General features: G+C 42.0%; 1 pseudogene across 1 annotated transcript; it reads right to left on the bottom strand.

The window, feature by feature from the left end:
• Positions 1-7,454: 7,454 nt before the first annotated feature.
• Positions 7,455-8,320, bottom strand: LOC101723621 (RING finger protein 11 pseudogene; annotated as a pseudogene). Its single transcript, XR_015440815.1, has 2 exons — positions 8,160-8,320; positions 7,455-8,083 (listed from the first exon to the last, which is right to left on the bottom strand). The product of XR_015440815.1 is annotated as an RING finger protein 11 pseudogene (transcript).
• Positions 8,321-12,456: the final 4,136 nt, after the last annotated feature.

Here is a 12,456-nt window from a genome sequence, read left to right as displayed (position 1 = left end):
AAGAAAGTGCAGTCTTGCTTGGATTCTGGTTGCCCACATTGGACTGGGCAGTTCACCTGCCCAGTGGGTCCTCACTCGTGCTTTCTGGGGGACCAGGTGAGGGCACACTGCTTGGGGGGGGGGGGGGCGTTGTTCAGAACTTCGATTTATAGACAAAGATGGCCAGAATCAAGAATTTTGCCTACCTGTGACCCCAGCTCATACTCAGGCCCGGGGCTCTTTCTTCCGCCCCCCACCCCCACCCCGGGGCTCTTTCTTGAAACTGTTTCCCAGCTATTTAGGTGAAATCCTTTAGGCATTATCTTGGAATAATCCATCAGGCTCCAGAAAGACTGTCTCCTAAAGTTTCCTTTCTTGATTTTGCCCTGCTTATTCCCCAGTCCCTCACTGTGCCCACCAGGAACTTCATGGAAAGCAGAAAGTGGTAGGGGATGGCTCCTCAGGAGGGTACCCTACTTTGTGGCCTTCCTGACCCAGACGGTGGATGGTCTCCGCCTCTGCCTCTGAGCTAGCTTCATGAGTGTGTACCTGTGCACAAAGGCTCCAGTCAGAAGGGCCTGCATTTGGTATAATGCTCTCTTGTTCCATTATACCCTTAACAATTTTGGAACAAAAAGCCCACGTTTTCATTTTGCACCGAGTCCCTTAAATTATTAACTAGTCCTTGAGTCTATGGCAGTCACTTGTGAAGGTTCCATGTTGGACAATGACTGGCTCAGCAAATGCTCTTGCTTTGGAAGAGATGATTCAAGACACTGTGAACATTGTCCTTTGGACAGCAATCAGTGGCAGGTAGGTCCAAGAGTAGCAGCTAGACAAAGGGAGACCACTAGGCCTGCCCTGGCATCCTGACAGGGAGGTTCCATTTCCTCAAAAGACCTCCAGGGTAACTGCTGAGATCTTTCACTCAGTTGACCAAGCTGCCTGTCAGTCTCACCTCCTGCAAGCCCACTGGACTGACCCTGGCAACTGGAGTGAGGAGAGGTACAGAGACACTGGAAGCAGTGTTGCAATATTGGGCCTGTGGGCAGCAAGGAGGACTGGAGGCATGTCCTTGCCTAAATTTCACCCGGCTTACAGCCAGTGAATGACTATATGACCGTGACCTTTGCAGTCCTGTCTCAGGATAGAGCCTCTGACTGAAAGGTGTGAGATTCACAACTTCAGAGCTGGAAACAGTTGTCAACTCAGTCTAAAGGATCCTGCCTGGGTTTTTGTTTTAATTTACCCAATTGCATTGAAGTATGTTCTTTAAAAAGTCTTGGGCCAGGGATTTAGTTCAGTGGTTCTGCCACCTGCCTCGCAAGCCCAAGGTCCCGAGTTCAATCCCCAGTACCAAAAATAAAGTCTTCTGTAGTTCAAAAATAGCCAGATAATTGCAAATTCTTATGTTTTCAACTAATATTTTTACCAAGAACCAATTGTACATATAGACACACAAATACACACACACACACGCACACACACACACACACACACACATACCGGTTTTGTTTGTGGGGAGGTTGCAAAGGGTGGGGAATTTGAAAACAACCAAATGATTAGAAAGGAAGTGAGGGAGGTTGATGTAGAAACCCATCCCAGCTATTCCATGCCTTCTCCCATGACTCAGATACCCTTTATCATGAAGCCACCACCCAAGGGCAAAAGAGGTTTTCCTCCGCCCATGCCATGATCACGATCATGCTTCCACCCTTCCACCCTTCCACCCTTCTGGCATCTTTGCCCTCGCTTCCTCCCTACCTGCCGCCTTAGTCTCAATCAGCTGCCCTCCCCCTCCACTGTGCTGACAGAATGGTGCTTCTGACATCCGGTCTTACTGGGAGGACTTCCTCAAGGAAATTGAGGTGGCAGCATCCCTGCCTCTTTACTGGGGGGTTGGATGGCTCTAACATCTGCCGCTAAGACCCCACACATCCTGGCCTCCCCCAGCTCAGCCCAGACCGAGGCGGGTGAGCCCACCAGGTGAGGCCAGTTTTTTCTGGTCCTTTCATCCCAGCTGTTGCATTCCCAGCCTCTCTCTCCATCCAGCGCCTACTCTCAGGACTGTGTAGATGTTAAGAGACAACTCCTGTCCCTCCCTACCTCCTGCTCTCCCACAGCTGCCCTCCAGCTAGAGAAATGAGGGCCTCATGAGTCCAAGTTCATAGCCCAAGAATGCAGGCACCAAGGGACCAAGGGATACAAGAAAAATGAGTCTCGGGTTGGGTTGGAAAGTCCCAGGGGATTCATGGCAGAAGTAGCAAGGGCTGGGCCTCTGGTCCCTGTCTTCCCATTGACTCTGCCTGTTTCATCCTAGTTCTGTCTTTGAATGATTCTCTATGTGTTCTTGTTTCTCTCTTGCTTGCTGTTTTTTCTCTCTTGCTGTTATTTAACCATTATCTAAATATCTAACTCTACACATTAGAACTGTCTCTCTTTTTATATGGAAAATATCTCTAAAGTAGAACTCATCAAAGTCATATCACATTTTGTTTTACATAAGAGTCGCTTATGTAACATTACACTTCAGTAGAATGTATATCGGTGCTAAAGTACAATGGCTACATGTACAAACCTTGGAGACAGAAAATCCTTTCCAGCTAAATATTTCCCTTTTGGAACCTCAGTTTCCTCGTTGAAAATGGTGTTGAAAGTTCTGCTTACATGATGGGCTTCTTGGAGGATTAAGTGAGATAATACAAGTCAAGTGCTTAGTAGGGTTTCTGACACATGGTAAGCACTTGATAAATATTAGCTCTTGTTTATTATCAATGCAATAAAATATTTAGGAATTGAGCACTGAAGTCAAACAAAGAATATTTCATTATGGAAAGAAACATTCTCAAATAGCCCTCAGATATTATTTCACACAATAGAAACAACAATGACTTAGAAGGCAGAAGACCTGGGTTCAAGTTCTACTCCAACATTTACTGTTGGAGCCTGTCTGCCAACTTCTCTGGGCCTTCCCCCCCAGCGTTAGGGGGTAAAAATGTATTCAAGACTCTTTGGTAATCACAAAGAACTATACACATTTAAGTTAAACATTGTAATTTATTACTGCATGAATTAATAACAGTATTCTCAAATTCATGCTTCATCTAGCCTTTAGTATGTGAGTAATTTAGCAAATGCATATGTGGGCATAGCTATCTGTGAATTTGCATAAACATATTTTATAATGTCTAGAAGGGAAGACAGTAAACTCCAGGCAGTAGTTACCTGTTGGGACAAGATTGGACTGGCTGAGAAAGGAAATTGACACATCTTACTTTATATCCTGAAAAAGTGGTGGAGTTGTAGGTCATTTTTTTTTTCAGATAATAATGTAAATATTGTGAAGCCCAGGAAAGCATACTTTGTTTGTAATAAACCTATTCTCAGGTTTCTGAAAAAAGATTTGGGATGTGTATCAAAATTTATGTCTCCAGTCAATTACTTCCATTTCACTACTATTCAGCAGTGACCACAAGCACTTGAAGATGCAAAAGTTGGTCAGATGTGGGATTCTGCCTGAGATCATAATGTGTGAGACCAGATAAGATAGTCATGTCAAAAGCCATAATATAAGAAGAAAGTGGGAAGTGTGCCCAAAGCGCAATAAATGTTCAATAAATAGTTACTGTAAAGAGAGACACCTAGATGGATGAGTGAATGGATGGATGGGTGGATGATGGATATATAAAGATGGTGCCATGGAAGGGAGGAGTCAAAGGAGAAACAGATCTACAATTGATGGAATTTTAAGAAAACTTTGTAGAAAAAGAAGCCTTTGAAAAACTACAATTGGCTATCCAAAGAGTAGAAGGGGAGTTGGGAAAAGTGCCTTATGGTGATAACATTTTATCATTTCTGATTCAATTCCAGTTTTTCTCTCCCTCAACCTTTTAACTAAGGGGTGTGGCTGGTGTGTTTGGCAACATGTGGGTGCATTTCTTTGTCACAATGACTGGGATGGGGGTAGGTGTCAGAGAAGACTGCTGCATTTAGTGGGATGTTGGCCAGGGTCATTAATACACTGCAACAAAGAATTGTTCTATCCAAACACTAATGGCGACCACATGGAGAACTACCAACAGGTGAGAGAAGCATCATAAATAGATTTACTAGGTCATAAAGAAATTGCTGACATAGATATCTGCACACATTTTCTGCTTTTGTCAGCCAATTCAACTGATGTGACCTCCCTTCTAGGGAAAGGACCAAGGAAGGAAGCAAGACTTCGGAGGAGTGGGGGGTGAGGGGCCGCAGACCAGACAGTGGGCTGGTCAACAACGATTAAGGATTAGCCTTTCAGGAAAGGGGGTTCAGTCATGGCTTTTGTTTAGGGAAATGAACTTGTCATATCTGTGCTTTGGGAAACGCCAAACCCCCTATTTCTGAAGCTTTTAGGTAACACAAATATGAAGTGATTACAAGTTAAAATTTTAAAGCTTTGTCCTGCCTTTGTTTCAGAAAAAGAAAAGAGGTCATTTTTTATTTTAAAAAATTCTCCATATTTAAAATGTTCTAAAAAGAAAATTTTTGAAGTTCTTCTAAGACAATTGATTTGTCATTTAAGAAAAGACAGCCAAGGTAGATTCTTACCTCATGTCACATGTTAGAGATAGTTCCAAGAAATAAACATAAAAAATTTATAAAAGTGTTATGAGAAAATGTAGTCGAATGCTTAAGGAACCTTGAGACAGAAGCCTCCTATAGTAAGCTATAAAACCCAGGGACCAGAAAGTATAAAATAGATAAACTTCAAATTTCTACATGACCAAAAATATAAAATTAAAGGAATAGAAGGTGATCATAGCATATATAGCAGACAAAAATTATTTCCCAGGTAACACATAAAAATTTCTATAAATCAATAGGAAAAATATTATAACCCCAGTAGAAAAATAGGCAATGAGGAAATTCATAGAAAAAAACCATAAATCGTGAAAACATGATTGTGGCATATATTTCAGACTGACTTACTGAGCTCCACACCACCAGCCTGCAGCTTGACTTTCTGCCTGCTGGAGCATGGAAAGCCAATGTCTACAATTCCCAATCTCCCTCAGAGCTAAGCTTCTGCATGTAGCCTGGCTTCTTCTGATTCAATATACCCTCAAGATATTACTAACTAATGACAAACAAGCTTGAGAAGATCCTTGATTTTTGCACTTTGGTTTGCATTTTTCCTGCCGCAACAATAGCAAAGACTTTAGGGTCTATATCTGGTCTGTAACTATCATGTCTGTCGTAGACAGGATGTGCTCATCCATTCTGCATTTGTTCCTACACTGTGTTCCTAGAGACCAGGTATGGCTGGATCCTCCTGGTTTCCAGATTGTCAAATCTGTAGTTGGGTCTCACCTTCCTAATCCTAGGGTCCAGGTCATGGATGTGTAAGAGGCTCCCTTGGTGGATCCATTCTACACTGAAGTTCTAGGGGTCAGTCCTAGACGCTCAGCCTAGAATCGCCATTTCACCTAGTCTGACAAAATTTCAAACACACAATTCCAAACGGTAAATCTCTCCCTACACAAACAAGAATGACTTCTGCCTTCTGTACCTGAACTCCAGCACATCACTAACAATTAAACATACAAATTGAACCAAAAATGCTTTTATTTCTCATTCAGAATGTCAACACTTAAAAAAATCAACAGGCCAGGGACTTAGCTCAGTGAAAAAATCGAAAGACTTAGTGTTGGTGAGGGTGAGGGAAATAGGCTGTCTTGTAGGCTGTGTATCTTGCAGCAACTGTTCTCCAGAACGGTTGGGGAGCATCTATCCAAAGGTGCATCACATCCAACCCAGCAACTCCAGCTCTAAGTATCTGTTAAAGAGAAATATTGGCTCATGTCCTTAAGGAAATATTTCCCAAGAATATTGATTGCATCATTGTGAGTAATGGAAAAATAATAACAAAGAACTGAAATGTCCATCAAAAGAGAATTGTTAAGAAAATTATTTTGTAATCATTCTTTGGAATACCCTACAATCATCAAAGAATGAGCTAAGTTCTGATATGAAAAAATCTCAGACATCTTTCCAAGTGAAAAACAAATCACAATGCAACGTGTATGGTATGATCTCATTTATGTCTTAAAATACACACAAAAATTTATATTTGGATCTAAATATATATATATATATATATATATATATGTCTGCATAAACACAGACATAGATCAGGAAAAGGATGGAGAGGGTGGGAGGTGGAGGGGTCCATTCCAGCTTTTACTTTACTCTAGACTTCTGTATTGTTTGAATGTTTAATAATAAGAATATATTTATTTATTATGTAAATATATAATTTGAACACTTCTAAAACACTTTATAAGCAAGATTCCAACTTTCAAATATAAGCAAAAGATATGCATCTATTTAGAAAGGGAGAGATGGGGGCAAGGAGAAAGGACAAATATGACAAAATGTAGCACTTGTTGAATCCAGGGAGAGGGATGTGAATAATCTTTTTGTACTACTTACAACTTTTCTGTATTTTAAATTTTTCTTGGTAATATAAAGTTGGAAATAAAAATGCATTAAATACACATGCTTGGAGACGCACATACTTCTGCGCAAGCAGATTTTTCCAGATGTGGAAGCATGGCCTGTGGCTTGCTTAGCTGCAGTTGTGGCCAAAAGGCGTTGGCAGTCCTCCTTCCACCCCCACCCCAGCTCCCTGGAGCATCTGCTCACCCCCAGGGCAGATATCTTCAGTCACCTGTGAAGGCCACATCTGGGGCAGACAGTCCCCCAGCAGGGGCGCCTCAGGGCGAGGTCCTACTGGGGAGCAGGGGGCTCTGCCCCTCTTCTTGCCCCTTTAAGAGAACACCACCACCACCACCATCACCCCCCGGGTGTGTTTGGGGTCTCCGTGATGACCAGTTCAGAAAGCCTGCCATGGAACACTACCCACAGCAGTGCCATGAAGGGGTAGGTGGCCACTGGCAAGAAAAGGACCTGGAGGCTCCTTTATGGGTATATAAGGGGATCCCTGAAAAAGACTATTCATTGGAGCTGGCTCCTTAAACTGGTGTTTGCTTACTTCTAAGATAGCAGTTTGAGGAGACTAGAAAAAAAAGAAATTGCAAAAAAAAAAGGAATTGGAATGTTAATGAGAACCATCTGGAATGTTTTCCAAGGGTGTAATGTTTGGTACAAGAAAGTAATTCCTCAGCTGAAATGAAGAGAAGATGAACACATAGGAAAGGATACTATTAAACCACCTTGCTGGAGTTGGTTTCTTGACGCATTAACTCATTTTTTTATAGAAAAAGGCTAGTGCACCTCAGCTTGCTTACAAGCTAGGAAATCACTTTGAATTCTGCATTTCCTAACTGCAAACAGAATACAGCACTTACAACAGGTTATAAATAAAGTGGTTTTCAAGCATAGAGCCAACCCCAACAATAATAATAATACACTATTTTGAAAGGCAATGAATTCCATTTCCAATGGAAAGAACTGTGCAAACAAGCTTAAAACTACTTTTTTGGTGCTCGTGTTATAAAATGTAGCTTTTAATGAAACCTTGACCCAAATGCCAGTAACTTCAGAAAAGAATCGGTGGAGGGGAGAAGAAAGTTATTTTATTTAGGAAAAATAGCACTCGTCTCACAGGACGAAAGCAGTGCTGCATCAACTGGCTCCATGCAGGAGGGGCACGTGAAGGATCTCATCAACCAGTCGTCTATACAGGCCAAGTGATACATGTGCAGGCACGGCAGAAATCGAATCGGGTCCCCGTAACCAAAGTCCATCAGACAGATCACACACTCCTGGATCTTTTTTTTTTTGATCCGTCTCTTCCAGGGTCATAAACTCCTTTAGGCAGAAGCTGTATGAGGCCTATTCTTTGAGCTACTCTGATTTGTTCCTCTTCGGTCAGCTGAGTTGCTAGCCGAGTCTGACTAGGTGTTGGATGATACACTGGAACTGGAACTTGTTCCTGACATGGCGACGGCGGCTCGGGATACCGCTCCGCGCCCTGGCCAAAGCCAGCCGGGTGGGACTGAGACTGCGGAAGCAGGGAGCTGTCGTCCGAGGTGGGGGATTTGAGGCAGTTCCCCATCTTCGGGGCTGGGCTGTGTGATCTGGGAACTGTTCTGACAGTCTGAAATGAAGAGATGAAAAATGAAAGAAACTGCTATTTGTGTTCACAGCTCCAACGTGATGCCAAAGAGAACTACCTAGACCAGCACGGGAGCAGGCCTGGGACAGGGGCTTCGGAGGAAGCAGAGCAGCCTTCCTTGGCTCTGACGCGCTACGGGGAGAAGGAATGCTTGTCCTCTGCCAGGGAGACTTTGAGGGATGAGTTGTGGTGGGCCCAGGGCCAGTGCTTGGAATCTGGGTAACTATGGAAACAGGCAACAAACACAAGATGGAATTTCCGAGAGCGTTCTCAGCCAGGCCATGGAGGAATGAGAAAGTTCTGGGAAAGTTCTTTTGTTTCATTCTAACTAAGGACTGGGAGAAAGACATAAGGAGAGAGCCACAAGACTCTGAATAAGCACTCCTCACCCAGCAACCTAAAAGAGTCACAGGAAGCAAGTCTCTATTTTTGCTTTCTTTTTTATTTATTTATAGCCCATCACATTCCATTGAGAATTCCATAAGGGTCTAAAGTCAATCCTGAGGGGTCTCACCGAACAATCCAATGCCTCTCCTCCAGCCAACAGGTGACAGGCTACAATATAATAACTTGTTATGAGGTCAGCCACTCTTCTCAGGGACTTCAGTGCATCATTTTAACCCCACACAGCCCTGCAGCCCAGGTGGGGGCCTTACAGGTGGAATAAAGACAAGTCAGACAGCCAGGATCACCCAGATACAAGGGGCCAGTGGTCTCAACCTAAGCCTGGCCTCCTTGCAATTTGTCTTCATACCTGTAATCTTTATGCTTGGGGAGAAAACTGAATAATCATAGTGGTTAAGATTTAAGAAAAGCAGCAAAACATTCTACATTGGTAAGTGTGCAAATGCCATTATCTTTGCAGTTGCAGAAGTACACGTGTTCCCACCTCAAGCACATGGCCCTGATTGAGTGGGAAAGAAATGTGTAATGGAGACACATTTTTTTTTTTTTGCAGTTACTAGGAAGAAAAATTAAGACAAAGAAGTCCAGAATTTTCTTCCCCAAGGCTTAATTTAGAAACTAGTCAGCATCTAGTGAAATACCAGAACACAGAAAGCCTGGGTCTGAAAGATCTGTAAAGATACCCACTGCAGGCTCCATGTTCTGCAGGTGGGGAAACTGAGACCATGTCCAGGTTGCAGCCCCAAGTCCTGAAGTGTTTTCTTGACTTGTCCCAGGAGCCCAAAAGCAGGCCCACAGGTCCATGCTTAGGAGCTGGATGGTAGATTTAGGTGAGACAGCATAAATTGGCAGGATCACAATAGGAGGTAAGAAAAACAGAAAATTGTTAAGCCTGGTATCAGAGGGAAAAAAATGCATCATGGATTGGGATTCTTCAGCACTGAGATTAATATGGTGTGAAATCCACTCTGTTTTCACCATCACAGCCACCAATAGTTAAGAAGGAAGCTTCTGTTCAAAAAGGAGAAAGAGACTCAACAGTTTAGAATTTTTCCAAGGAAGATAGTTTTAAATCAGCAAAGTTATGTAACCTTATAACAGTTTCAAGAAATCATCTTGAAACTTCATTAGCAAAAAATGCCCCTAAATAAGCCAACAGGAAATAAGAAGTACAGAAATTTCTGGAAATGGCAGGGTGGTTTTTATGTTTGTTTTTAAAGTTGAAAAAAGTTTTTAAGCAAAAAAAAGGAAGCTGTGACCCACATCAAGATAGAGTTTCAGTAAAACTAATTTGAGACCAAAAGCCACCATGTAAGACTGAGCAATGAAGCACTTGCCCCAGCCCTGGGGCCTCCATGTGGTCTGCTGTAAACACACAGCCAACCCAAAACTGCTCTTGGGAAACAGAGCCACTTTCACACTAAAGACAGAACTTAGTTCACTAAAAAGTAACAAATCTGCATGAGACTGTCCACAGTCCTGTGGAAGCTTAACTATGGAAAAATTTTTAAAATCATTTCAGCACTTAGCAATCCACGGATATTTATCCTGAAATAATTGATTTTCCCTAAAGTTCTGCTTTGTGAATTTTTATCCAAAAAATCCCCTGGGGTAGGGTGTCATTCATTTCCCCAGCAAATGTTCTTGAAGACCTGCTCTCATATCAGATTATTGCCCCTGGGGCTTGATACTATATCTGAATTTTTAATATTAAAATTCAGAGAAGGCTGTTGAATGTCTAGGCTTCTGATAGAATGTTGTTTTCTACCTTCAAATACTGTAAATGCTATGCAAGCTTTGAGAGGGCTCTGCCCATTCCTAATAAGAATCTTCTGCCTATGATTCATGGATTAAGCCCTATAAATAACTTTATGTACATGCCCAAAATATGTGGACGTGCAAAAGGTCTGAGAGCATTTATGTTGGTGTGCATCTGCTCATGAGAAAGTGTGTGTGGGAGGGAAGGAAGGAGTAGAAATTGTTTCATTTTAAAAAGCAGAAGGGTAAGCAAAAGTTGTACATACATCATTAAAGAAAGAAGTGTACCATGGATCAGTTTTCTTCATCATTTATTGTACAAATTGTCAATTTTATGCCTATAATATGGGACCGCTTTCTGTCTTTTAAATTATTGTCGCCTAAAATTAATGAATCCAGGTTATATGCTCCTTAAAAAGAAAAAGAAAAGAAAAGAAGGGGGAAGAAAGAGTCCATACAGTGTAAAGAAAGAGTCCATACAGTAGAAGTCAATGCATTTCACTCCTTTAGTCCTTAAAACAATTCCTTGACAGAAAACCAAACTGTACTGACAGGAAGGTCCCTGCTGCTAGGGACTCCATACCTGTATGTCATTGGCATAGACTGACTAAGACTATGGGCTGCAGACAGTCCATGCCTACCCAGGGAACTCTCGTCTCTGTCATGAGAATGTGTTCTCCAGTAGAGAGAGGTGTCCCTTTCTGAGCAATTGTGGAATGTAGAAGCTACAAGGTGATCAGAAGCCTGGGTACAGAATGGTCCAAGTGAACCATTCCTGTCCTCACAGTGGCCTGTCCCCGGAGTTTCCTTCCAGCTCTCATGGGAAGATGCTACTGGGAAACATCAGCGCTATTAGTATAATGTTCTGGGCTGTGTGGAATTGAAGAGTATCACTTCAGCTTTTGCCAAAATGCCTATGTGAAAGTGGAGTTTTCAACAATAATAATTTTGGGCCGGGGATTTAGCTCAGTGGTTTCACTGCCTGCTGCGCAAGCGCAAGGACCCAAGTTCGATCCCTGGTACCAAAAAAAAAAACCCCAATAATAATTTTGATGAAAACTATGAACCAGAATATGTTAAGCTCTATTCTGTTTGGCCATCAATTACAGGTGCTCCCCCTAAAATAAACCTTTATTAGGGAAACAGGTACAATGTATCATTGTGTCACTCAGGATACTTTTGGTTGCAAGTAATATAAAGCCTATCAAAAAGGAGTTTAAACAATAGGGAAATTTATTATCTCATATGATCCACAGGTTGGTTAATTCAGCAATTATATGGTATCACCCAGAACCCAGGTTCTTATCAATCTTTAAGGTTTTTGTCTTTCTCAGCTTGGACTCCCCCTCCCCCATGGTTACAAAACGGTGGCCATGTCTCTGACAACACATCCTTGCAGAGCAGAAAAGGGATTACTTTCTCCATTAGTTCAGGTTTGGACAAATGGCCAAGGCAGAACTACTCAGAGCTTAGTGGAGAAAATGAAGGAGACCAGCATCACACACACACACACACACACACACACACACACACACACACACGCCATACATATAGCCTTGTGAGCTGCTGGCAGCAACCTTGTGACTAAGTGGTAAGTGCATATCTGAAAAGAACCCAACAATTCTGAGAAGAACCAAGCCAAAAGACAGGGTGGAACTGGATGGACAGCGTGGAAATGTCATCCTGAACCCACAAATGCCTCTGGTCGTTTCAGTTTTATGAACTAACAAATTTCCTTTTTGACCTGGTTTCCTGTTACTTGCAACCCAGAGATCTTACTCATATACTTTGTAAAAATAAAAAATTGCCAACCATAGACTCTTTATTTATTTATTTACTTACTTATTTTCTTTTTTAAAATATTACTGATTGGGACAGTCTACAATATACCTGACCAGTACTCTTTAATAAAAACTAATAAGGTCATAATAAGGAAAGACTGAGAAATGATCACAGATTGGAAGAGACTAAGGAGACACAAGAACTAAATGCAATTTGGTGTCTTGGACTGGATCTGGAACAGAAAAAAAGATCTTAAAGAAAAAGCTGATGAAATTCAAATAAAGTCTGTACTATACCTCTGTTAATTTCTTAGTTTTTCCAATCGTATTGTGCTTCTGTAAAATGTTAGGGGAGCTGAATGATGGATAAAATTAGGAGAAGTTGCCTATGTTTGCAATTTTTCTGTGAAT

This window comes from Heterocephalus glaber, unplaced genomic scaffold (assembly GCF_053883595.1).
Source record: "Heterocephalus glaber isolate CG9 unplaced genomic scaffold, H.glaber_assembly_v1.0 deba00001504, whole genome shotgun sequence".
NCBI lineage: Eukaryota > Metazoa > Chordata > Mammalia > Rodentia > Bathyergidae > Heterocephalus > Heterocephalus glaber.
Note: the sequence above shows the minus strand (reverse complement) of the source record. Positions and strands in the feature narration are given on the sequence as shown.